Below are 26,466 nucleotides of genomic sequence, written 5' to 3'. Positions count from 1 at the left end.
GCCGGCGCCCCGGGCGGCCTCTGGCTTCAGGCCGACGGCTGCTGCAGCCGGGCCTCATGGGTTTCACTGGAGGTCTCTGCAGCTGGGAGCCTGGCCCTGGCCCGCGGTTGGCAGTCGTTTGCCCGCGCGTGCGGCCTGGGCCACCGGTGCACCCTACACTTCAAGTTCGACGGTGATGCCACCCTCTACGTGAGGGTGTTTGGGGAAGATGGTCGCCGCGCAGGGTGCTGCCCCAAGGGTGATGACCGCGGCTGGGAGCCCGGCTCCGGTGATGATGGAGAGGGCAGCGCTCGCGCGGCCGGCGGCGCTTAGGGTTCCTCAAGCTTCTCCGGTTCTTCTTCAGGCGGTGACTCTTCTAGCGGTGGCCGTGGTCAGCCTCCATGCCGTCGCATCTGCTTGGGAGGTGGTAGCGTGTCCGCCCACCATCGCGCCCCGGTGAAGCGCGAGAGGGAGTCCGCCTGAGCTCCGGAGGCAGCTCGGGCTTCCCTGCGGGCCAGTGCGAGGCGAGCTGCACCAGATTTGTTCTTCCTTTTCCTTTTTCCCGCGTAACAAGGACAGTAGTGTGGTGCCCAGCGGGGGCGTGTATGGGTTATTGCTGTTAATCATCATTTTGCTTTCTTTATCGTACCTTCTGGCTATGTGCCCACGCATGGATGGTTCCCGGCCCCAGCCGTGGGGGCGACCGACCCAGGCCTTGCGTCTGTGTCGCGGTGCCCGAGGGGCACAGGCTGGAGGGGTGCTCCCGCAAGGGGCCCAGGTCGCGAACCCTTTGAATGACTAGGATAGGGACTCTCGCGAGGGCGCCCGGCTGCCCCTCCCCCCTCGCGAGGCTTTGCACCAGAGAAATCGAGGCAGGAGAATGAAAGGTCTAAGAACCGCAAGCCAAAGACGGCAACAACTTCAATAAAACTTCGAATGAGAAGGAACAAGCCAACTGCGGAAAGCAAATGAAAAGCCGCGTCCGGCACCTAATCTAGCCTTTGACGTCTTCTCACCAGCGCAGAGCAAAGTGCTGCCACTGGGCATGGGAGGGATCCCCAAGGCCTAAGGCCGGCACCCCTGAGACTCCGGGGCGTGTACAGCCCCAACTCATTATTACGTGAGAGTGTCACGGGCGCGGAGCTTCACAGGCGTTGGCCTTCTTCAAAGGCTCCGGGCCTTTTTCGAAGCGCGATAGCTTCACAGGCACTCGCCTTGCTTCACAGGCTCTGGGCCTTTTCCAAAACGCGATAGCTTCACAGGCACTCGCCTTGCTTCACAGGCTCTGGGCCTTTTTCCAAAACGCGATAGCTTCACAGGCACTCGCCTTGCTTCACAGGCTCTGGGCCTTTTCCAAAACGCGATAGCTTCACAGGCACTCGCCTTGCTTCACAGGCTCTGGGCCTTTTTCCAAAACGCGAGAGCTTCACAGGCACTCGCCTTGCTTCACAGGCTCTGGGCCTTTTTAGGGGTAGAACCTCCGGAGGTGCTGGATGTTCCATGCATTCTGGACCGGCACTCCCTTCTGAATCTCCAAGCGCGCGGAGCCGGGCCTGGGAACATGAACAACCTTGAACGGGCCCTCCCACATGGGAGAGAGCTTGTGCAGTCCCTCCCTGGAGAGAACCCGCCTGAGCACGAGGTCTCCTACCTCGAGAGTCCTGGGGCGGATGTTGCGGCAGTGATATCGCCGCAGCGCCTGTTGGTACCTCGCCGCTCGCAGCGTGGCTTCTCGGCGACGCTCCTCCCCCAGCACGAGGTCCATCCCCCACATGGCGTCCTGCTGCGCCTCATCGAACGCCAGGACCCGCGCGGAGGGATGTCTCACCTCGCGAGGGAGGACCGCTTCCGCTGTGTAGACCAGGAAGAACAGGGTCTCTCCAGTCGGCTTGGTCGCAGTGGTGCAGATGGACCATAGCACGGGCTGAAGCTCATCGTACCAACCTCTGCCGCAGGCCTCCTGCTTCTTCTTGAACGTCCTAGTCTTGAGGCCCCTCAGGACCTCCGCGTTTGCCCGCTCGGCCTGGCCGTTGCTTCGGGGGTGCGCCACTGAAGCATAGCATATCTGCGTTCCAAGGTTAGCACAGTATGTTTTGAACAGGTTACTGGTGAACTGCGAACCGTTGTCCGTGATGATGCGATTCGGCACCCCGAACCGGCTCACGATGCCCTTGATGAACTTGACCGTGGAACCCGCAGGAATGGTGCGGACAGCCTCTACTTCAGCCCACTTGGTGAACTTGTCCACGGCAACGTAAAGGTAGCGATAGCCCCCTGGCGCCTGAGGAAACAGGCCCAAGATGTCCAGCCCCCAGACTGTGAATGGCCACGAGAGGGGGTAGTCTGCAAGCCCCCTGCTGGCTGATGGATCTGCTTGGCGTGGAACTGGCAGGCTTCACAAGCTTTCACCAGTTCCACGGCGTCATTGAGCGCGGTGGGCCAATAGAACCCACTGCAGAACACCTTCCCGATGAGGGTCCGTGATGATGAATGATGTCCGCAGTCTCCGCCGTGTATATCTTCCAGTAGTTCCTTCCCATGCTCCCTGGAGATGCAGCGCAGGGATACATCGTTTGGTCGCTTTCGGTAGAGCTCTCCATCTTTGATGCAGTATGCCGTGGCCTGACGTGCCACTCGCTCTGCTTCCTCCTCCTTCTCCGGCAGGGTCCCTTGCGTTAAGTAGCTCCGGAGCTCCGCGATCCAACATCCTTCCTGAGGTGCCATCGTCAGGAGCAGGCGTGCTCCCGTGGCCGGGCCATAGGCCGGAGCTCCTGAGGCAGGTGGCTGGGGGAGCTCCTCCCGAGGTTGAGCCATGTTTGATAATGACGGCAGGGCTGAAGGCTTGAAGAGCCGCTCCTCGAAAACGCCAGGCTCCTGAGGTAACCGCCTGGACGCGCGTTTGGCGATGTCATCGGCTTCCTGATTGGTGCCATGGGGCACATGCTGCAACTCCAACCCCCAGAACTGCTTCTCCATCCTGCGGACTTCCGCAAGGTAGGCTTCCATGTGCTCGTCCTTCGGCTCGTACACCTTGTTGGAGAAGTTGACAAGAAGCTGCGAATCGCCCTTGATGGTGAGGCATTTTACCCCCAGGGCAGCCGCGGCCTTCAAGCCCGCTATTAGACCTTCATACTCTGCTATGTTGTTGGAGACCTTTTCACCTTGCTGGAAATAGAGCTGCATGGCGTAATAGAGCTTGTCCTGAGTGGGCGATATAAGCACCGCCCCAGCCCCAGCGCTGTGCCTGGAGAACGCCCCATCGAAGTACATGACCCATCCTTCCGGCGCCTCGCTTCCCGGGGACAGGGACCGATCCTCGTCGGCCTCGAGGCCTGGCGCCTCCGTCCATTCTGCCACAAAATCCGCCAACGTTGCTCCCTTGATGACTCTAGTTGTGCTGAATTCGAGCTGAAACGCTTGCAGCTCTATGTTCCACTCGGCGACCCTTCCAGCTGAATTGGGGCTCCTGAGCACTCTCTCCAGGGGGTATGACGAGACGACCTTGATGGGGTGTAAGTGCATCTAGTGCCACCCCTAGTTGGTTTTGAAGTATTGACGACAAACCTAGTTTAGGGACTAATGTGTTTATAAGAATTGCAGGATAACACAGGTAGAAGTCCCTCATTGATTCAGTTTTCCTACCAGAGATGACCCCTAAAAATGTATGAAGACATTGAAGTCAATGGTGGTATATGAAGATATTCACATTGAAGACTATGACAAGAGAAGACACCGCATGAAGCCTATGAAGATCTTTCGTAGTTCTTTTTCTTTTGTGTTGAGTCATAGGAACCACCGTACTGTTAAGTGGGGTCCAAGAGAACCAGTCAGAATGACTGAAGTGATGCCTAACCAAAAACCTATGTCTTCGAGTGAAGACTATGAGAGCGAATCTTGTCCAGAGTCGGACAAGTCAGCTTTGCTTGTAGCCCAAGTAAAGTTGCCGTGTGAGTTTGAAATCTGACCGTTGGAACACGTGTCAGTTCCTTAGTGACCCAGGGTCATTTCAGACAAATCAGGTCGGGTTGCCAAGTGGCTATAAATAGCCCACCCCCTACAACCATAAACGGTTGGCTGCTCAGATTGAGTGTACGGCTTTTGTCGTTTGAGAGCAACCCACCTCGAAGCCTTTGAGAGAGAATTCCTTGCGAGGATAAAGCCCTAACCACCCAGAGCCAAAGAGAATTGGGCATCACTTAAGTCTTCTTGTCTATGTGATCTGAAGACTTATTACACTTGAGGACCGTGCATCCTCCAGCCGGTTAGGCGTCGCGTTCTGAGCATCCAAGAGACATTGTGGATTACCGGTGAACGAAGTCTGTGAAGGTTTGGGAGTCTACCTTGAAGACTTACCAGAGTGATTGGGCGAGGTCTGTGTGACCTTAGCTCAAGGGGAATACGGTGAGGACTGGGTGTCCTGAGCTGCGTGTTCAGGACTGGGTGTCCGGGACTGTGAGTCCTAAGGTTTAAATACCTAGCCTCCCCAACCAGACGTACAGTTGTCACAGCAACTGGAACTGGTCCAACAAATCATTGTCTTCAACGAGTCACTAGTTTCATCTTCCCTTCCCTTTACTTGCACTATCTTTTGTCTTCACTGAGTGATTGCGTGTTCTGTCTGGCTTCACAATATCTTCCTACCTGATCCTTACTACATTGCTGCTATTAGTCATTGTGCTTTCACTCTATTGAATACTAGACTATGGCTTGCCTAGTGTAGTCTACCTTCCGCTGCAGGGTATTAGGTTTATTTCTATCGTTTGTCTTCATAACTCCCACGTTTTGAAGACTTTCATAAAAATCGCCTATTCACCCCCCCTCTAGTCGATATAACGCACTTTCATGGGGTGACCCTGAAAATAGTGTCGCAGCTTGCGCGAGGCCACCAGCAGCGCGAGGAGGAGTTTCTGAGGCATGGGGTACTGTGCCCTTGCATTCCGCAACACCGTGCTGACGAAGTACACTGGGTGCTCAACAAGGTGGAGTGCGTCAGTGCTGGTGGCTCCCTTCAGAGACCTTGGCGCCTCTTGAGGCAATGAGGACTCCTGATACTGGCCATCTGGGAGTGGGGCCTCTTCTCCGGCGGCTGATCCTCCTCAGCCGCTGTAGCGGTTTCTGTCGGCCTTCCCCGTTCTTGTTCCGCCTCGTCCCGGGCCGCTGCCGCGGTTTTGATTCAACGCTCCTCTCTGACTGCCACCAAGGCTGCGCTAGCGGAGTAGGGAGTGGCGGCGAGGTAAAGCACCAGGGGCTCTTGAGGGCGCGGAGCCACCATGACCGGTGGACTGGTCAGGTATCTCTTGAGATCCTGGAACGCCTTGTCGGCCTCTTCAGTCCACTCGAAGGGCCCCTTTTTCTTCATTAGCTGGAAGAAAGGTAGCGCTCGCTCCCCCAAATTGGAGATGAAGTGCCCTAGCGCGGTCACGCGCCCCGTGAGCTTCTGCATTTCTCTTAGGGTCTTTGGCGGGCTCATGTCTTCCACTACGTTGACCTTCTCCGGGTTAGCCTCGATGCCTCGGTGGGACACGAGGAAACCCAAGAGCTTGCCCGAGGGGACTCCGAACACACACTTCTCTGGGTTGAGCCGTAGGTTTACTGCGTTGAGGCTCGCGAAGGTTTCCTCCAGGTCTTGTATCAAGGTCCTGGCCTCCCTAGATTTTACCACGATGTCATCGACGTAAGCTTAAACATTCTTCCCGAGCTGCGGGCCCAGGGTGATGTGCATCAGCCGCTGAAAGGTCGCCCCTGCGTTACGCGGCCCAAATGGCATGCATGTGTAGCAGTATACCCCACACGGGGTTAGGAAGGTTGTCTTCTCGACGTCTTCTACCGCCATCTTGATCTGGTGATACCCAAAGAAGGCATCCAGGAAGCATAACAGGTCGCATTCCGCAGTGGAATCGACGATCTGGTCGATGCAGGGGAGCGGGAATGGATCTTGCGGGCACGCTTTGTTGAGGTTGGTGAAGTCGACACACATGCGCTCCTTCCCTCCCTTCTTGGCACAACGACAGGGTTGGCCAACCAATCTGGGTATCGGACCTCGCGAATGACCCCAGCGGCCTCTAATTTGCGGGTCTCTTGGACGATGAAGGCCTGCTTTTCTGTGGACTACCACCTGGCCTTCTGCTTCACAGGGCGCACATTGGGGCACACGTTGAGGTGATGCTCAATTACACTCTTGGGGATCCCTGCCAACTGGTTTGGCTCCCAAGCGAATACCTTCTTGTTTGCGCGCAGGAACCCGACCAGGGCCTCTTCCTGCTCGGGTTTGAGGTGGGCGCCTATGGTGAAAGTGGCGTTGGTGGACCCGTCTTCATCGACAGGTATCTGCTTGGTTTCTGCCTTGTCTTGGGTGAACAACTGCTTCTTCTTGGCGGGCGTAGCTCCCTTGGGCTCGGGGGCCTCCAAGTCGGCGGGCTGTGCTGATGCCGCTGTCTTGAAGACGAGCTTGAGCACCCGCAGAGCGTCCCCGGTGTCCCCGTGCACGGTGAGGACACCGCTGCTCCTGGGCATCTTCATGAGGTTGTACGCCGGGTGCGTCGCTGCCATGAACTGGGCCAGCGCTGGGTAGCCGAGGATGGCGTTGTAGGGGAGGCCAATGGGGGCGATGTCGAAGTCGACCAGCTCCGTGCGGATGTTATCGTAGGTGCCGAAGGTTACTGGGAGACGGATTTGTCCCAAGGAGCTGGAAGATCCGCCCCCAACGCCTGAGAAGGGCCGGCTGGGTCGCAGCCGTTCCTGGGGTATGCAGAGGAGGTTGAAGGCCTCGACCGAGAGCATGCTGAGGCCCGCGCCGCCATCAACGAGGGTTCTGGTGACGGCCACCTGGCAGATGGTGGGGGTGCACAGCATGGGGAGCGCACCCGAGCAGGCCGAGTTGGAGGGGTGGTCCTCCGAGCTGAAGGTCAGGCCGGTTTCGGGCGCCGCCCGATCCAGGGGAGCCCCCTGCCGCGTGGAAGAGGCGCCGACCCGGCGGATGAACGGCTTGACGTGGTGATTTGTGGGCGGCGCCTGCGAGCCGCCATAGAGGGCCGCGACGACCGGGGGTGTTGACGCAGCGGGATAGACGGGGGAGAGGTTGCGGGGCTCCATGGGCGCGCGGAGCACGCGGGGCGATGAACCAGCTAGGGTGAGCGTGGGAATTGCGGTGTGGCCGCCTTACCGCACGGACAGATGCCAGGACGACGCTTGCTGCCCATCCCCCGCCGGGCCGGCGGCGGCATTGACGGCAGGTGACAGGGAACGGCGTGGATGCCCGCCGACAGGGGCCGTCTGGGCGACGGGGGAAGTGAGTGCGGCCCGGCGCTCGGCGCGGGCCCGACGAGCGTCAGACATGGGCGTGATGGTCGGAGGAGAACGGGGCGGTGGAAGACGAATTCCGGCGCGCCCCTACCTGGCGCGCCAAATGTCGGATTTCGGGTTCCGGCAGACCCTTGAGGTTCGAACACTGGGGTGCGCGCGGAGATTTCGCCTCCTACCTACCTGCACCCCTCCGCCATGCGAGGATCTGAACTAAGGAAAGAACAACACAAAATACACAGGGTTTATACTGGTTCGGGCCACCGTTGTGGTGTAATACCCTACTCCAGTGTGTGGTGTGGTGGATTGCCTCTTGGGCTGATGGTGATGAGCAATACAAGGGAGAACAGCCTCGAGAGGGTCTGTTCTTGGCTGGGACGATGAACTGCTTGGAGGTGTTCAGTCACCTTTCTCTCTCTCTCTCTCTGCTTTCTCTAGCTAACCGACCGAACGACCGAACCCCCTCCGAGAGTCCCTTGCTTTGCGGGTGGCTGGTTCTCAGTCCCCGATCCTCTCTCTTCTATGGGGGTGGCTAGTCCTATTTGTAGAGGCCCTGGTCCTCTCCCCAAATATTGAGCGGGAAGGGAGCCAACAATGGCGGGCTAATTTGAAGGGGACAGCAAGTATCAGCTATTCTGACAAAAGCAGTCTTCGCCTGCGCAAAGCTCTGGTGATGACGCCGTCTTGGGCTCCTCGGTGACCTCCATCTCATAGTCCTCCTGGTCTTGGTCTCGTTGCACCTAAATGGAAACCTTTGCCTGATGCCTCTGTACTCTGCGGTTGCGCTTGCCCCCCTTTGCACCAAAGAGGGAAGGAGGACGCTGCGTGGTCTGGCGCCCGCCTGGCGCGCTGAGTCGTCATGGCTTGCGTCATGGGCACCTCATGAGGTACCCCGCCTTGATCTCTCCGCCTCCTCGTGAGCCAGCCTGACGAGGCCGTGTCTGAGGAAGCTCCGCGTCGTCCGCCCCGCGAGGCTTGGCCCCTCGCGAGGGTCTTGGGTTTGTTTTGGTGAAGATGGGCCGTGCTGGGCCCCCCCTTTGAGCCACGCTGCAGGCTGCAGGCAAGCAAGTCCGGGGACCCCCGTTCCCAGAACGCCGACAATGCGATCCCCTGTCTGGTTCCTTCTTTCACCGAACAGGGTATCAGGGGCTACTATCTATACTATGACACTCTTCGGCAACTTATAAAACATACCTCAAAGCCTCTTATAAGACTGATACAGGCTTCATTCAGTCCACTCTCGATGGACTGAATCTTGTCAATCACCGCACCCATAAGGGCACGGTGTTCGTCAACAATGGAGGCGTCTCGTAACGCCACCAACAAAGCATCCGACACCTCTGGATGGACAGAGGTCGCCGGCGGAACAGGCACGTTCCCTCCAGCTGAAGGAGGCTGCCTTCTTGATTCTGGAGCCGTATAAACCTCTGGAATCGATTCCAGTGAGGAGCCGAACTCAAGGCCGCCCTCGCCGTCAGACCCTATGGGAATATATTTTTCCCACGTGTCCGGCCCCTGCGGTTTGACCTCCAGGCGCCGCCTTCACGGTTTCTTCCTTTCCTCCTTGGCCGGGGCCCTCCTGGGACGAAGCCTCAGTGTTGTGCACCTGTTTGGAGGAAGGGGCCTTTTGGGGCGTCTGACTCTCCGTAGCATTCGAGCTCAGCAGGTCCTCTGATGAGGATTGTTAGGTACGGGACCTCACTGGACTACCAAAAAATATGGCTTAAGGTTAAAATACTAAGCCACGATGAGTCCGGACGCTTAAAACATACTCGGATTTTATATACTTACGAGATGACCAAGGGCTAGGCCCTGTGATCCCATGCCAGGTCGCTGTCGGCGGCGGCAGTGGACTCCTCCGGAAGAGAAGCCCTTCCCCTTTTGGGCAGTTCGGCATCCAAGAGTGCGGAGGCCGTCCTCTTCCTCCTCCCCCCCCATAGGGGATTCATCTTCCTCCTCCTTTTTAACCTCTTCGGAGGCGGAACAGGCATCAGAGCCTTCTGGTATTATGTCCGAAGTGCCGCGACGACGAAGGCCGCCCCGGGTCTTTTTGGCCTCCTTTTCGGCCATCTTCTTCGGCACCTTGTAGGGCGCCGGGACCAGCATCTTCATCAGAAGTGGAATGGCCAGGTCTTCGGGCAGCGGGGCTGGACAATTGATCCGCTCTGCCTTCTTCATCTAGCTCTGGGGGAATTGAATAACCATGCGTTAAGCGCTTCCTTCGGGTCACGCAGATATAAAAGTTTGATAAACTCACCGAAGTTGCTAGGCAGGATAGTTGGTACCCGCGGTCTTCGGCGGAGTCCAGACATGATTTGCTGGACTTGAAAAAGCACCTTCCAAATGTCCTCGTGCAAGGAGCCGAAGAACCTTCACAAAGTTTGGTGCCTAGCTGGATCGAAATCCCATAGATTGCAAGTCTGGTGTTGACAAGGCAGTATCCGGCGGACTATCATCACCTGGACTACATTGAAAAGTTCAATGCTCTTATCTCCCATATCTTTAACACGCGTCTGAAGCACCGACAGTTCATCGAACAAGGACCAGTCCAGGCCTTTCTTGACCCAGGATGTAAGCCGCAGAGGGGCGCCGGATCGAAACTCGGGAGAGGCAGCCCATTCCTTGCCACATGGCTCAGTGATGTAGAACCACTGTTGTTGCCACTCCTTGACAGAATCATTAAAGGTTCCCGTTGGCCATATGACGTTGGGCATCTTGCTCACTATAGCGCCCCTGCACTCGGCTTGCTCGCTGCCCACCACCTTGGGCTTGACATTAAAAACCTTCAGCCATAAACCGAAGTGCGGCGAAATGCGGAGGAAAGCCTCGCACACGACAATAAATGTCGATATATTGACGAAGGAATTAGGGGACAGAACGTGAAGATCGATCCCATAATAGTACATGATGCCGCAAACGAACGGGTGGAGGGGAAACCCTAGACCACCGAAAAAATGAGGGAGGAACACAACCCTCTCATGGGGGTCCGGTGCAGGGACGATCTATCCCGCCGTCGGGAGATGGTGGCTGATTTTCTTGGCCAGATACCCGGCCTCCCGAAGCTCTTTGATATCCTTCTCTTGAACGGTAGAGGCCATCCATTTGCCTCCTGCTCCGGATCCGGACATCTTTGGAAGGCCTTTGTTGGGCAGAGAAGTTGGACGCTTGGGTGTTGGAGCCTGAGCAGAAGGGAATGAATCGGGAAGAAGGCGTGGGTGAAAAGAGTGAATCCTTGTACCTTTATAAGGGCAGAAGAGGCGGTGTGCCCCCCCACTCACCTGGTAAAACCTCTTATTTCCCAAGCGCCGTAATTGATGGTGTGGTTGGGTTACCCACATCCGTATTGATGAGAATCCCGTGATAGGGGGACATGATCTCTGCTTTGACAAGACGTGTCAAGAAAATCACCTCACGATATGGGCGGTGCTGGTTGAGAAAAATGGTTCGAATAATGACCAGGCCATGACATGATGTCATGTTGCCAAACGTGTCAGCAGATTAGATTTGTGGAAATATTATTCTCTCTACGGTGGTATGTGGAACTTGTTTTACAGAGCCGGACACTATCCTTGTGATCAAAATCTTCCATGGAGTATTCGGAGGAGGAACCCGCCTTGCAATGCCGAAGACAAAACTGCGCGCCGGACTCATCGTCATTGAAGCCTGGTTCAGGGGCTACTGAGGGAGTCCTGGATTAGGGGGTCTCCGGACAGCCGGACTATATCCTTTGGCTGAACTTTTGGACTATGAAGATACAAGATTGAAGACTTCGTCCCGTGTCCGGATGGGACTCTCCTTGGTGTGGAAGGCAAACTAGGCGATACGGATATGTAGATCTCCTTCCTTGTAACCGACTCTGTGTAACCCTAGCCCCCTCCGGTGTCTATATAAACTGGAGGGTTTAGTCCGTAGGACAACATACAATCATACCATAGGCTAGCTTCTAGGGTTTAGCCTCTACGATCTCGTGGTAGATCAACTCTTGTAATACTCATATCATCAAGAACAATCAAGCAGGACGTAGGGTATTACCTCCATCAAGAGGGCCCGACCCTGGGTAAACACCGTGTCCCCTGCCTCCTATTACCATATGCCTTAGACGCATAGTTCGGGACCCCCTACCAGAGATCCGCCGGTTTTGACACTGACAGAAGTCGTTGACCAAAACGTGCAAGCACTGGGCAAAGGAACCTGTCCATTGGGATGAATTACTCCTGTCCCCATCCCCGTTGATGTATTTCGTCAGTCTTGGACTTGTATATTTTTTGGGTATGCAGAGGATGAATCTGATTTTTACTCCGTGGTGACCGTGTTGACGACTCGGACTTCTTGCGTCTGCAACTCTGGCTCTGTCAGGTTGCATCTTGTGCTCTTCACATAATATACAGTAGATTTGACCCATGATTTGATGTGTTGACCGCAAGAATTTTTCTTGGCACGTAGAACGATGATTGATGTATTGTATGCTGAACTTTTGTAGCTTGGCTGAGTGCGGCGGCACTGATGTGGGAATTTCGTTGGGATTCATTACTTTGCAAGATTTCTCACGAAAACACATGAGTCGGAAACCATACGATGGATCACCCATATCTGATGTACGCCGCTGTCAAAGAAACCTTTTCCCTCTCATCTGTTTTATGCGGACGCTGAAACTTTTTCAATGTGAATTCGAAGTTGATGTAGATCCTTTCGCGCCCGTTTTTTGTCACCTGACTAGTTGCAGTCTTCTAAAAACCCCAGAAAAGCTCCCTTCAAGAACTCAAGACCACCGTGCGCAAGCCCCACGGTGGGCGCCAACTGTCATGGATTTGTCACGACAGATGTCTTAGTGTGAGGCCTTAGTCGTGAGGCCAACGCATCTATGTGGTAGCTTGAGAGGGGTTGAGTGGAATCGAGAAACGCAACATAAGACAAGGGTTTAGACAGCTTCGGGCCCCGGGAAACATCATCTGATAACAACCCTACATGCTATTTGTGGCTAGGTCTCATTATCATCACGAGAGAGTCGCCGGTAAAATGTTTCTTTGTGTCTAGCCCTAGAGATTGTTTCTTCTTCTTGTCCCTCTTGGGGAGCCCTGCCCCTCCTTATATAAGTTAGAGGGGCGGGTTACATGTGGAGTCCTATTAGGATTAGGACTAGTCTACCTTCTAATACAAACCGGATACAAGTCCGGGTCTTGACTCCTTGTAAGGGAAATATTCCTCACGCCTTTCCTCTTAAACCGGCCCACCATTAACATGAGCCGGCCTTCTGGGCCTTGGGCCTTGTCATCCGTCTGACCCGCCCACCGGATCACCACCGAGTCATAATGTTCAGGCGGGTTGCTTGTAAACCAGCAAGTCAGGGCGGGTCACTAGTGAAACGCCAAGTGTCAGTCGGGTCTCAAGTAAACCGCCAAGTCCGACCGGGTCTCAAGTAAACCGCCAAGTCTGGCCGGGTCATACCGCGGGGTATATCCCTGACACTAGGCCTCTCCGGTGTCTACATAAACCGGAGAGTTTAGTCCGTAGAGGCTAAGACAAATCATATAGGCTAGACACTTAGGGTTTAGACATTACAATCTCGAGGTAGATCAACTCTTGTAACCCCTATACTCATCAATTACAATCAAGCATGACATGGGGTTTTACCTCCATTAAGAGGGCCCAAACCTGGGTAAACATCGTGTCTCCCTTGTCTCCAGTTACCTTCGATCCTCAGACACACAGTTCGGGACCCCCTACCTGAGATCGGCCGGTTTTGACACCAACAATCATCTTATAATGCTACCGTCATTCTAAGCAAAATAAGATGCATAAAGGATAAACCTCACTTGCAATCAAAGTATGTGACATGATATGGCCATCATCATCTTGTGCTTTTGATCTCGATCTCCCAAGCATTGTCATTATCTCCATCATCACCGGCTCGACACCTTGATCTCCATCGTAGCATCATGGTCGTCTTTCCAACTATTGCTTCTACAACTATCGCTAATGCATTATGATAAAATAAAGCAATTACATGGCATTTGCATTTCATACAATAAGGAGACAACCATAAGGCTCCTGCCGGTTGTCAGATACTTACAAAACATGATCATCTCAAACAATAATGTTTGTCACATCATGTCTTGACCATATCACATCACAACATGCCCTGCAAAAACAAGTTAGACATCCTCTACTTTGTTGTTGCAAGATTTAGGTGGATGCTACGGGCTTCTAGCAAGAACCGTTCTTACCTACGCATAAAACCACAACGGTGTTTCATCAAGTTTGTTGTTTTAACCTTCTTCAAGGACCAGCCGTAGTCAAATTCGATTCAACTAAAGTAGGAGAAACTGACACCCGCCAACCACCTTTAGGAAAAACTAGTTGCATGTTAGTCGATGGAACCGGTCTCATGTGCGTGGACATGTTAGGTTGGTCCGGGCCACTTCATCCCACAATACCGCCGAATAAAAATAAGAAATTGGTGGTAAGTTGTATGACTATCACCGCCCACAACTCTTTGTGTTCTACTCATGCATATCAACTACGCATAAACCTGGCTCTGATACCACTTTTGGGAAACGTTGCATGGAAAATGAAAATCTCTATGCACACGCAAGATCTATCCATGGAGATGCATATCAACGAGAGGGGAGAGTGTGTCTACGTACCCTCGTAGACCATAAGCGGAAGCGTTTAACAACGTGGTTGATGTAGTCGTACTCTTCGCGATCCGATCACGATACAACCGATCTAGTGCCGAACGGACGACACCTCCGAGTTTAGCACACGTGCGTCTCGATGACGTCTCCTCCTTATTGATCCAGCAAGAGAGAGAGAGGAGAAGTGGATGGGATCACAACCAACACGACGGCGTGGTGGTGATGGTGGTGGTGCAGTAGCGAAAGCTCTTCACTAAGCGTCGTCGGGACGAGGCAGTGGAACTACGGAGTAACGGGAGAGAGAGGGGCGCCAAGGGCTTGGTGTGTCCTCTTGGGGCGCCCCCTCCCCTCTACATATAGCTGGAGAGGCGTGGGAAACCGCCCCTCCAAGCCCTAGGGCGCAGCTAAGGGGGAGAGGACTTGGACTCCAAGTCCAATCCTATTCCTACTAGGACTCCTTCCTTTTTGCCTTCCCTAGCTACATGGGCTTTTGAGGACCTGGTGCACCTAGCCCAATAAGGCCAGGGCACCTCCACGCCACCCATGCTATCCCTTGGCTCATGGTGGACCCACTTGTGGACTTACAAACCCCTCCAGAATCCTCCGAACCTTCTAGACGCTTCCCGGTACAATACCAAAAAAACTGCACTTTTTTCGGAACACAAAATATGACTAACCATATATAAATCTTTACCTATCAACCATTACAAGACTCTGTGTGACATCCGGGATATCATCCGGGACTCTGAATAACATTTTTTTACCAATCATCAAATATCCCAGTACTACTCTAGCGTCAACGAACGTTAAGCGTGCGACCCTGCAGGTTCGGGAATTATGTAGTCATGACCAAGACACCTCTCCGGTCAATAACCTATAGCGGGACCTAGATGCCCATATTAATTCCTACATATTCCATGAAGATCTTTTATTGGTTGAACCTTTATGACAACATACATAATTCCCTTTGTTTGTCGGTATGTTACTTGCCCGAGATTCGATCGTCGGTATCTATATACCTAGTTCAATCTCGTTACTGGGAAGTCTCCTTACTCATTTCGTAATACATCACCTCATTACTAACTCCTTAGTCATTTGCTTGCTAGCTTATGGTGTGTATTACTGAGAGGGCCCAGAGATACCTATCCGATACTCGGAGTGAAAAATCCTAATCTCGATCTATGCCAACTAAACAAACACCTTCACAGATACATGTAGAGCATCTTTATGATCACCTAGTTACGTTGTGAAGTTTGATAGCACACAAGGTATTCCTCCGGTATTTGGGAGTTGCATAATATCATAGTCGAAGGATTATGTATTTGACATGAAGAAAGCAATAGCAATAAACTGAACGATCATTATGCGAAGTGCTACCTCTTGAGCATGCGTTGGTTTTCCCTTGAAGAGGAAAGGGTGATGCAGCAAAGTAGCGTAAGTATTTCCCTCGGTTTTTGAGAACCAAGGTATCAATCCAGTAGGAGACAATGCACAAGTCACCTAGTACCTGCACAAACAATCAAGAACCTTGCAACCAACGCGATAAAGGGGTTGTCAATCCCTTCACGATCATCACAAAAGTGAGATCTAATAGAGATAGTAAAGTAAATATTTTTGGTATTTTTGTTTTATTGATTGGAAAGTAAATATTGCAAAATAGTAAACGAGATGCGATATAAATAAAAGAGATGCAATATAATAAGAAAGAGACCCGGGGGCCTTAGGTTTCACTAGTGGCTTCTCTCAAGATAGCATGTATTACGGTGGGTGAACAAATTACTGTCGAGCAATTGATATAAAAACACATAGTTATGAACATATCTAAGGGAATGATCATGAATATAGGCATCACGTCCGTGTCAAGTAGATCGAAACGATTCTGCATCTACTACTATTACTCCACACATCGACTGCTATCCAGCATGCATCTAGAGTATTAACTTCATAAGAACAGAGTAACGCTTTAAGCAAGATGACATGATGTAGAGGGATAAACTCAAGCAATATGATATAAACCCCATCTTTTTATCCTCGATGGCAACAATATAATACGTGCCTTGCTGCCCCTACTGTCACTGGGAAAGGACACCTCAAGATTGAACCCAAAGCTAAGCACTTCTCCCAATGCAAGAAAGATCAATCTAGTAGGTCAAACTAAACCGATAATTCGAAGAGACTTCAAAGATATCAAATCATGCATACAAGAATTTAGATAAGAACAAAATAATATTCATAGATAATCTTGTTCATAAACCCACAATTCATCGGGTCTCGGCAAACACACCGCAAAATAATATTACATTGCATAGATCTCCAAGAACATCGAGAAGAACTTTGTATTGAGAACCAAAGAGTGAGAAGAAGCCATCTAGCTAATAACTATGGACCCGAAGGTCGGTGGTAGACTACTCACGCTTCATCGGAGAGGCTATGGTGTTGATGTAGAAGCCTTCCGTGATTGATTCCCCCTCCAGCAGATCGCCGGAAGAGGCCCCAAGATGGGATCTCATGGGTACAAAAGGTTGTGGCGGTGGAAAAGTGGTTTCGTGGCTCTCTGCGATCGATCTAGGGTATAAGAGTATATATAGGCGAAAGAAGTACGTCGGTGGAGCTACGAGGGGCCTGTGAGGGTGGGGGCGCCCACCCCCTGGGCACGCCCTACTGCCTCGTGGCCGCCTCGCAGAGTTCCAGACTTCGACTCCAAGTCTTCTGGATTGCTTTCGGTCCAAGAAAGATCGTCATGAAGGTTTCATTCCGTTTGGATTCCGTTTGGTATTCCTTTTCTGTGGAACTCTAAAATACGCAAAAAAATAGAAACTGGCACTGGGCCTTTGGTTAATAGGTTAGTCCCAGAAATAGTATAAAACAACATATTAAAGCCCATGAAACATCCAAAACAGATAATATAATAGTATGGAACAATCAAAATTTATAGATACGTTGGAGATGTATCAAGCATCCCCAAGCTTAATTCCTGCTCGCCCTCAAGTTGGTAAATGATAAAAACAGAATTTTTGATGTGGAATGCAACGTAACATAATCATCAATGTAATTTTCTTTATTGTGGCATGAATGTTCAGATCCGAAAGATTGAAGACAAAAGTTTAATATTGACATAAAAATAATAATACTTCAAGCATGCTAACAAAGTAATCATGTCTTTTCAAAATAACATGGCCAAAGAAAGTTCATCCCTAAAAAATCATATAGTTTGGCTATGCTCCATCTTCGTCACACAAAATATTCAGATCATGCACAACCCCGATGACAAGCCAAGCAATTGTTTCATACTTTAGTATTCTCAAACTTTTTCAACTTTCACGCAATACATGAGCGTGAGCCATGGACATAGCACTATAGGTGGAATAGAATGGTGGTTGTGGAGAAGACAAAAAGGAGGAAGATGGTCTCACATTAACTAGGCCTATTAATGGGCTATGGAGATGCCCATCAATATATATCAATGTGAGTGAGTAGGGACTGCCATGCAACGGATACACTAGAGGTATAAATGTATGAAAGCTCACCAAAAGAAACTAAGTGGGTGTGCATCCAACTTGCTTGCTCACGAATACCTAGGGCATTTTGAGGAAGCCCATTGTTGGTATATAAAAGCCAAGTTCTATAACGAAAATTCCCACTAGTATATGAAAGTGACAAAATAAGAGACTCTCTGTCATGAAGATCATGGTGCTACTTTGAAGCACAAGCGTGGAAAAGGATAGTAGCATTGTCCCTTCTCTCTTTTTCTCTCTTTTTTTGTTTGGCCTCTTTGGCCCCTTTTTTCATTGGCTTTTTTACCTCTTTTTTTATTTCCTCACAGGGGACAATGCTCTAATAATGATGATCAACACACTTCTATTTATTTACAACTCAAGGATTACAACTCGATACTTAGAACAAAATATGACTCTATATGAGTGCCTCCGGTGGTGTACCGGGATGTGCAATGAATCAAGAGTGACATGTCTTGAAAAATTATGAATGGTGGCTTTGCCACAAATACTATGTCAACCACATGATCATGCAAAGCAATATGATGAAGCATGTCATAATAAACAAAACGGTGGAAAGTTGCATGGCAATATATCTCGGAATGGCTATGGAAATGCCATAATAGGTAGGTATGGTGGCTGTGTTGAGGAAGGTAATGGTGGGTTTATGGTACCGTCAAAAGTTGCTCGGTACTAGAGAGGCTAGCAACGGTGGAAGGGTGAGAGTGCGTATAATCCATGGACTCGACATTAGTCATAAAGAACTCACATACTTAGTGCAAAAATCTACAAGTCATCAAAACCAAGTACTACGCGCATGCTCTAGGGGGATAGATTGGTAGGAAAAGACCATCGCTCGTCCCCGACCGCCACTCATAAGGAAGACAATCAAAGAAACACCTCATGCTTCAAATTTGTTACACAAGGTTACCATACGTGCATGCTACGGGACTTGCAAACCTCAACACAAGTATTTCTCAAATTCACAACTACTCAACTAGCATGAATCTAATATCACCATCCTCATGTCTCAAAAAAATCATCAAGCATCAAACTTCTCATAGTATTCAACGCACTTTATATGAAAGTTTTTCTTATACCCATCTTGGATGCCCATCATATTAGGACTTGTTTTATAGCCAAAGCAAATTATCATGCTGTTCTAAAAGACTCTCAAAATAATATAAGTGAAGCATGAGAGATTAATAGTTTCTAGAAAATAAAACCACCACCGTGCTCTAAAAATATATAAGTGAAGCACTAGAGCAAAATTATCTAGCTCAGAAGATATAAGTGAAGCACATAGAGTATTCTAATAAATTCCGATTCATGCGTGTCTCTCCCAAAAGGTGTGTACAGCAAGAATGATTGTGGTAAACTAAAAATCAAAGACTCAAATCTTACAAGACTCTCCAAGCAAAACACATATCATGTGGTGAATAAAAATATAGCCTCAAGTAAAGTTACTGATAGACGAAGATGAAAGAGGGGATGCCTTCCGGGGCATCCCCAAGATTAGGCTTTTGGTTATCCTTGAATTTTACCTTGGGTTCCTTGGGCATCCCCAAGCTTAGGCTCTTGCCACTCCTTATTCCAAAATCCATCTAATCTTTACCCAAAAACTTGAAAACTTCACAACTCAAAACTCAACAGAAAATCGCATGAGCTCCGTTAGTATAAGAAAATAAACCACCACATTAAGGTACTGTAATGAACTCATTCTTCATTTATATTGGTGTTAAACCTACTGTATTCCAACTTCTCTATGATTCATACCCCCCGATATTAGTCATAGATTCATCAAAATAAGCAAACAACACGCGAAAAATAGAATCTGTCAAAAATAGAACAGTCTGTAGCAATCTGGAAGTTCCGAATACTTCTGTAACTCCAAAAATTCTGAAAAATTAGGAAGACCAGCATAAACAGTATATTGATCTACTGCAGTTGGAATTGGTATTTTTATCTCTCTCTGGTAAAAAATGATAATTATTTTCGTGAGCACATACTTCCTTTTTTATCAGCAAGATGAAACAACAATCACCCAAGAAGATCCTAAAGGCTTTACTTGGCACAAACACTAATTAAAACATAAAAACACAACCATAATAGAGGCTAGATGAATTATTTATTACTAAATAGGAGCAAAATGCTAAGAACACGAATTAAATTGGGTTGCCTCCCAACAAGCGCTATCGTTTAACGCCCCTAGCAAGGCATAAAAACAAGAATAGATCTAGGTATTGTCATCTTTGGTATTGGGGAAGAAAAAAGAAATTTCTTATCTATAGCATTTATCTTTCTGTTTTGTGAGAGCACATGGCCATTGATAGTGGAAGAAAGATTAAGCACATTGCGAAAATTTGCATCTAAACTTGCCTTCATCTCTTTAATTCTTTTGTTTTGATAGAAACTCATAATGGCGGTAGATTCAACATCCTTTTCCTTGGGGTGCCCAAATATGGTTTTCATCTTCTCATAATTATCGATGGCATCCCCTCCAACAAAACCGCTTTCAAAAATAGAAATCCAAAACTTTCTTAAAAGAAGGGGGAGGCCAAAATAAAAGCTCTTTAAGTAAACCTCAATTTTACATTGGGGCACATAGCTGGCTCGAATTCTCAGCAGCCGATCCCAAGCGTCCTTCAAAGATTCATCAAGCAAATAGCGCAAAATTCCGGGGTCATCATCCTCAAGATTGAAATCCCCCTCAACTGTCCCAGTAAGTTTTTCAATAGCATCATTATTTATGAGCTTGGAAACGGTAGCTGGGTTATCCGAGATACTTGATCCTGATAGAAAACCTGAAGTTCCTCTAAATTCGGTCATGGAGAAAGAGCCGAAAAACCAGGGAAGCAAGGGCAAAGAAAAGGCAAAGATTTTCAAAAATATTTTTAGAAGTGGGGGAGAGGAAAACGAGAGGCGAATAGCAAATAATGTAATGCGAGGGAGAATAGTTTATGATGGGTACTTGGTATGTCTTGACTTGGCGTAGATCTCCCCGGCAACAGTGCCAGAAATCCTTCTTGCTACCTCTTAAGCATGCATTGGTTTTCCCTTGAAGAGGAAAGGGTGATGCAACAAAGTGGCGTAAGTATTTCCCTCTGTTTTCGAGAACCAAGGTATCAATCCAGTAGGATACAACGCACAAGTCACCTAGTACCTGCACAAACAATCAAGAACCTTGCAACCAACACGATAAAGGGATTGTCAATCCCTTCACGGCCACTCGCAAAACTGAGATCTGATAGAGATAGTAAAGTAAATATTTTTGGTATTTTTGTTTTATAGATTGGAAAGTAAATATTGCAAAATAGTAAACGAGATGCGATATAAGTAAAAGAGATGCAATATAATAAGAAAGAGACCCGGGGGCCATAGGTTTCACTAGTGGCTTCTCTCAAGATAACATGTATTACAGTCAGTGAACAAATTACTGTCGAGCAATTGATTTAAAAACACATAGTTATGAACATATCTAAGGCAATGATCACGAATATAGGCATCACGTCCGTGTCAAGTAGATCGAAACGATTCTGCATCTACTACTATTACTCCACACATCGACCGCTATCCAGCATGCAATCTAGAGTATTAAGTTCATAAGAACAGAGTAACGCTTTAAGCAAGATGACATGATGTAGAGGGATAAACTCAAGCAATATGATATAAACCAAATCTTTTTATCCTCGATGGCAACAATCCAATACGTGCCTTGATGCCCCTACTATCACTGGGAAAGGACACCACAAGATTGAACCCAAAGCTAAGCACTCCTCCCATTGCAAGAACAATCAATCTAGTAGGCCAAACTAAACCGATAATTCGAAGAGACTTGCAAATATATCAAATAATGCATATAATAATTCAGATAAGAACCAAATAATATTCATAGATAATCTTGTTCATAAACCCACAATTCATCGGCTCTCGGCAAACACACCGCAAAAGAGAGATCTCCAAGAACATCAAGGAGAACTTTGTATTGAGAATCAAAGAGAGAGAAGAAGCCATCTAGCTAATAACTATGGACCCGAAGGTCTGTGGTAGACTACTCACGCTTCATCAGAGAGGCTATGGTGTTGATGTAGAAGCCCTCTGTGATTGATTCCCCCTTTGGCAGATCGCCGAAAGAGGCCCCAAGATGGGATCTGACGGGTAAAAAGGTTGCGGCGGTGGAAAAGTGGTTTCATGGCTCTCTGTGATCGATCTAGGGTATAAGAGTATATATAGGTGAAAGAAGTACGTCGGTGGAGTTACGAGGGGCCCACGAGGGTGGGGGCGGGCCTACCCCCTAGGCGCGCCCTCCTGCCTCGTGGCCGCCTCACAGAGTTCCAGACTTCGACTCCGAGTCTTCTGGATTGCTTTTGGTCCAAGAAAGATCATCCGAAGGTTTCATTCCGTTTGGTATTCCTTTTCTGCGAAACTCTAAAATAGGCAAAAAAATAGGAACTGGCACTAGGCCTTTGGTTAATAGGTTGGTCCCAAAAATAATATAAAAGAGCATATTAAAGCCCATTAAACATCAAAAAATGATAATATAATAGCATGGAACAATCAAAAATTATAGATACATTGGAGACGTTTCACTAAGCTAACGGATGGGTCTTGTCCATCACATCATTCTCCTAATGATGTGATCCTGTTATCAAATGACAACACATGTCTATGGTTAGGAAACCTTAAGCATCTTTGATCAACGAGTCTAGTAAAGGCTTACTAGGGACATGGTATTTGTTTATGTATCCACACATGTATTTAGGTTTCCAATCAATACAATTATAGCATGGATAATTAACCATTATCATGAATAAGGAAATATAAAATAACCACTTCATTATTGCCTCTAGGGCATATTCCAATGGTGGGCTTCCTCAAATTGCCCTAGGTCATCATGAGCAAGCGAGTTGGATGCACACCCACTTAGTTTCTTTTTGAGCTTTCATAAACTTATAGCTCTTGTGCATCCGTTCCATGGCAATCCCTACTCACTCACATTGATATCTATTGATGGGCATCTCCATAGCCCGTTAAAACGTGTAGTTGATGTGATACTATATCCTTCTTTTTGTCTTCTCCACAACCACCATATTCTATTCCACCTATAGTGCTATGTCCATGGCTCACGCTCATGTATTGCGTGAAAGTTGAAAAAGTTTGAGAACATCAAAAGTATGAAACAATTGCTTGGCTTGTCATCGGGGTTGTGCATGATTTGAATATTTTGTGTGATGAAGATGTAGCATAGCCAGACTATATGATTTCGTAGGGATAAGCTTTCTTTGGCCACGTTATTTTGAGAAGATATAATTATCTTGTTAGTATGCTGGAAGCACTACTGGAATCAGCAGATTTGCCATGTGCCCACTGTTTGCCGCCCGCTAGCTGACGACAAAGGTAGGCTTTGCCATTAGCCACCGGAAAGCGGACAATAAAGAGGCAGCGGACAGAAAACGTAGGATTTGCCATTAGCCATCCCTTTGCCGCCAGCTAGCAGACGGCGAAGAGGGAGGTTGTATGGCTAACGAGAACGACCCAACGACCACTTTCTTTGCTGTCAGCTAGCGGACGACAAAGATTCTTTGCCGTCCGCCAGCAGACGGCAAAGAAAGTGGCTGTTTTAACGGCTGTTTCCCCCCGGCCCCACCCCACTAGGTACGCTCTTTGTCATCTGCTAGCAGACGGCAAAGAGTTGTGCCCTAGTAGAAAATGGGTCGCGCCCCACCCCTCTATCCCTCTCAATCCAGGCCCTCATCACATGCGCCGCCTCCCCCGGGCCCGAGCCTTGGCCGCTCCCGACTGCCGCCCCGGCGCCCACCCCGGCACGCCACCCCGGCGGTGCCCCGGCGCCCTACGCCTCCTCCACCACCGTGGGAGCCAAGGTGATTTTTTTTGTTTTTTCTACTGTTTATTTGTTTAGGTTTAGGTGTTATTAATAGGTTTAGGTTAATGATAGGATTAGGTTAGTGCTAGGTTTAGGTTTAGATAATTAGAAGAAGCAAAAAATTGAAAAAAAGAAGAATAAGTAGAAGAAGAGGAAAAAGGAAAAAAGGAAGAGGGTCGTGGATCCCCGGTCACCGAGGGGATAGATGGTGGAGCCAGTGGGTTTCGCCGGTCCCGATGCCCATGCCGAGAATCCCCTGGTCCGAGTGCTGACCCGTCGACCGTGCATCGCCATACCAGAGGGCGCCAGCGGACAAGGCAGTTAGGGGGTTCCTCGACGTCGATGGAACCCTAAATAGCAAGTATCGTTGGTGCGAGATACATGTGGTCGTCAGTGTGGAACACTCCATTCACGTCCCACAAGTGACATCAGCGTCCGGCGTCCTGCAGCAACAGTTCTTGGGGTCGATGGCGGTCGAACTGCTTTGTGAATTTGTCTTGCAGCCTCTGTGATGATGATTAAAAGCCATGTGTTGAAACTTGAAACACCCAAACTGACTCAAGTTGGTTTGGTTGTTTGAAGTTTCAATACTTGGCTTTAATCCTCATCGCCGAGGCTGCCAGACAAATTCACCAAGGTGTTCGACCGTCATTGCCCCCCAGAACGCTGGGTGTCGGCGTCACTTGTGGGATGTGGATCTAGTGTTCAACGCCGAGCTCCACATGTATCTCGCACCGATGATACTTGCTATTTAGGGTTCCATCGGCACCGAGGAACCCCCTAACCCGCTCGTCCTATTGTAAATATTTAGTTAGGTTGACGGTAAAAACAATATTGCGATGTTACTCATCTTTTGATTTAAATGTGCGGTTTTTTCGTCACTGCGAGGGTCTAGTGTTCGACGAGCTCCGCCCCTGCGTTCGTGGGTGAGAACAAATGTCATCTCCTCCTCCCCCCCTTTAGTTGCTCTGTTCCGGTCTTTGTGCCGATGAAACTTGCTAGATATAGGTTTCTTTAATCATCAGTATGCGTGGCCACTATGCGTCTCCCGTTCGAATGGGTTACATCTATAAATATGCATGCATTTGCATATTTATAACCATGATTCTTTTGAATTGTCCAACATTATCCATGTACAGCCCGAGTATGTGTAGATTGGGTTCGTTGTCCGATATGCTTTGCTCCGGATCCGATGCAGAATATCTTCAGTGCCTCCCTGTTGTTCTCTGTCGGCATTCTGGGAACGGGGGTCCCCATACTTGCTTGCTTGCGGCCCACGGCGTGGCTGAGCTAGCAGGCCTGTACGACCCATCTTCATTGACAAGGCATTCAAGACCCTCACGAGGGGCCGAGCCTCATGAAGCGGACGATGCAAGACCTCCTCAGGAGCAGCCTCGCCAGGCAGGCTCACGAGGGGCGGAGAGATCAAGGCAAGGTAAACCTTGCGAGGTCCTCGTGACGTGAGCCATGACGATCGAGACCAGGCTGGCGCCAGACGGGCGCCAGCGCGCGCAGCGTCCTTTTTTCCTCTTTGGTGCCAAGGGGGCAAGTGCAGGCACGGAGTACCGAGGCATCAAGCAAAGATTTCCATATTGGTGCAACGATACCAAGACCAGAAGGATGGCAAGATGGAGGTCACCATGGAGCCCAGGATGGCGTCATCACCAGAACCTTTGGCAGGCGAAGACCACCTTTTGTCAGGATAACTTGTACTAGCTGTCCCCTTTCGAATTGGCCGTTGTTGGCTCCCTTCCCGCTCAATATTTGGGGACAGGACCAGGGCCTATATAAGTAAAACTAGCCACCACAGTAGAGGAGGACTGATTGATCGAGAACTCATTCAGAGGCATCTCACCCACACAAGTTCGCCAAGCACAAGAACACCTCAACCTCAGGAGGTTGTTCTTCCCCTTGTATTGTTCATCATCAGCCCAAGAGGCAATCCACCACCACCACACTGGAGTAGGATATTACACCACAACGGTGGCCCGAACCAGTATAAATCTTGTGTCTTTGTGTTGCGAGTTCATCGAGTTCATCTGTGAGATCTTAGCGAGCTAGGGCGTGGATCGATAGGGATAAAACCTTCATGTGCACCCCAGTGTTCGAGCCTCGAGGGTTTGCTGGAACCCATGATCCGACATTTGGCGCGCCAGGTAGGGGTGCGCCGGAGCTTCTTTCCATCGCTCCGCGCCCCGTTGCTCCGCTGTCTCCATGGCGGACGCGCGCCGCGCTCGTGCTAAGCGTCGGGCTGCCCTCGCCGCTCACGTTGCTCAGACGGCTCCCGTCGGAGGTCCACCTCGTTGTTCCCAGTCGCCTGCCACCAACGCTGCCACCGGCCCGGCGGGGAACAAGCAGCAAGGATCCTCACTGCACCCCTCGGTGCGGCGGTACGGCCGCACCGCCACTCCATCGCTGATCCCGGCTGGTTCTTCTTCCCATGCACGTCGCCCTCCCATGGACGCACGAGCTCCTGCGCTACTGACCGGTCGACGACCTCTACGAGGACTGGCTCGACCGTATCGCCGAGCTTGTCCGCGCCGCAGGGGGCTCTCCTGCGCCATCCCTCTCTCCGCCTCTCCCTCCACCAGCTACGGGCGACGTAGCTCACGGAGCGCCTCCACCACCTCTACCCCAAGACGGTGCCCTGGCGCCAAGACGCGCGGCTCCGCGACGCGACCCCGTCGCATCCCGTGCCCGCCCTTGAAGAAAGAAGCTGTCAAGTAGTCCCTCGACCACAGGAAAATGCTCCGTCGCTCCTCGCGCCACCGCGCCAGGACCGGCTGCGACGGCAAGAGCGCGCGCCACTTGTAGTGGCAGGGCGTGGACCCCATCAAGACCAAGCTCCACCACCAAGGTAGGCCCCGGTGATCACAGCCGGTTGCGGTGCTTTCACCCCCGAGCTATGTAGCCTCCCCGGGCCGGGCAAGTTCAAGCCGGATCTGCCTCCTCGCTACAACGACACCCCGACCCCGCGGAGTTCTTGCAGCTGTACAAGTTGAGCATCGAAGCAGCCAACGGTGATGAGAAAGTCATGGCAAACTGGTTTCCGATGGCTCTCAAGGGTGGTGCCCGCTCCTGGCTCCTGAACCTGTCACCGGACTCGATCTCCTCCTGGGATGAGATGCGCAACCGCTTTATCGCCAACTTCCAGGGCACTCGCGACCGCCCCCCA

The sequence above is a fragment of the Triticum dicoccoides genome, chromosome 1A, assembly GCF_002162155.2.
Source record: "Triticum dicoccoides isolate Atlit2015 ecotype Zavitan chromosome 1A, WEW_v2.0, whole genome shotgun sequence".
Taxonomy (NCBI): domain Eukaryota; kingdom Viridiplantae; phylum Streptophyta; class Magnoliopsida; order Poales; family Poaceae; genus Triticum; species Triticum dicoccoides.
The sequence above is the reverse complement of the archived record's forward strand: the minus strand, read 5'-3'. Positions refer to the sequence as shown.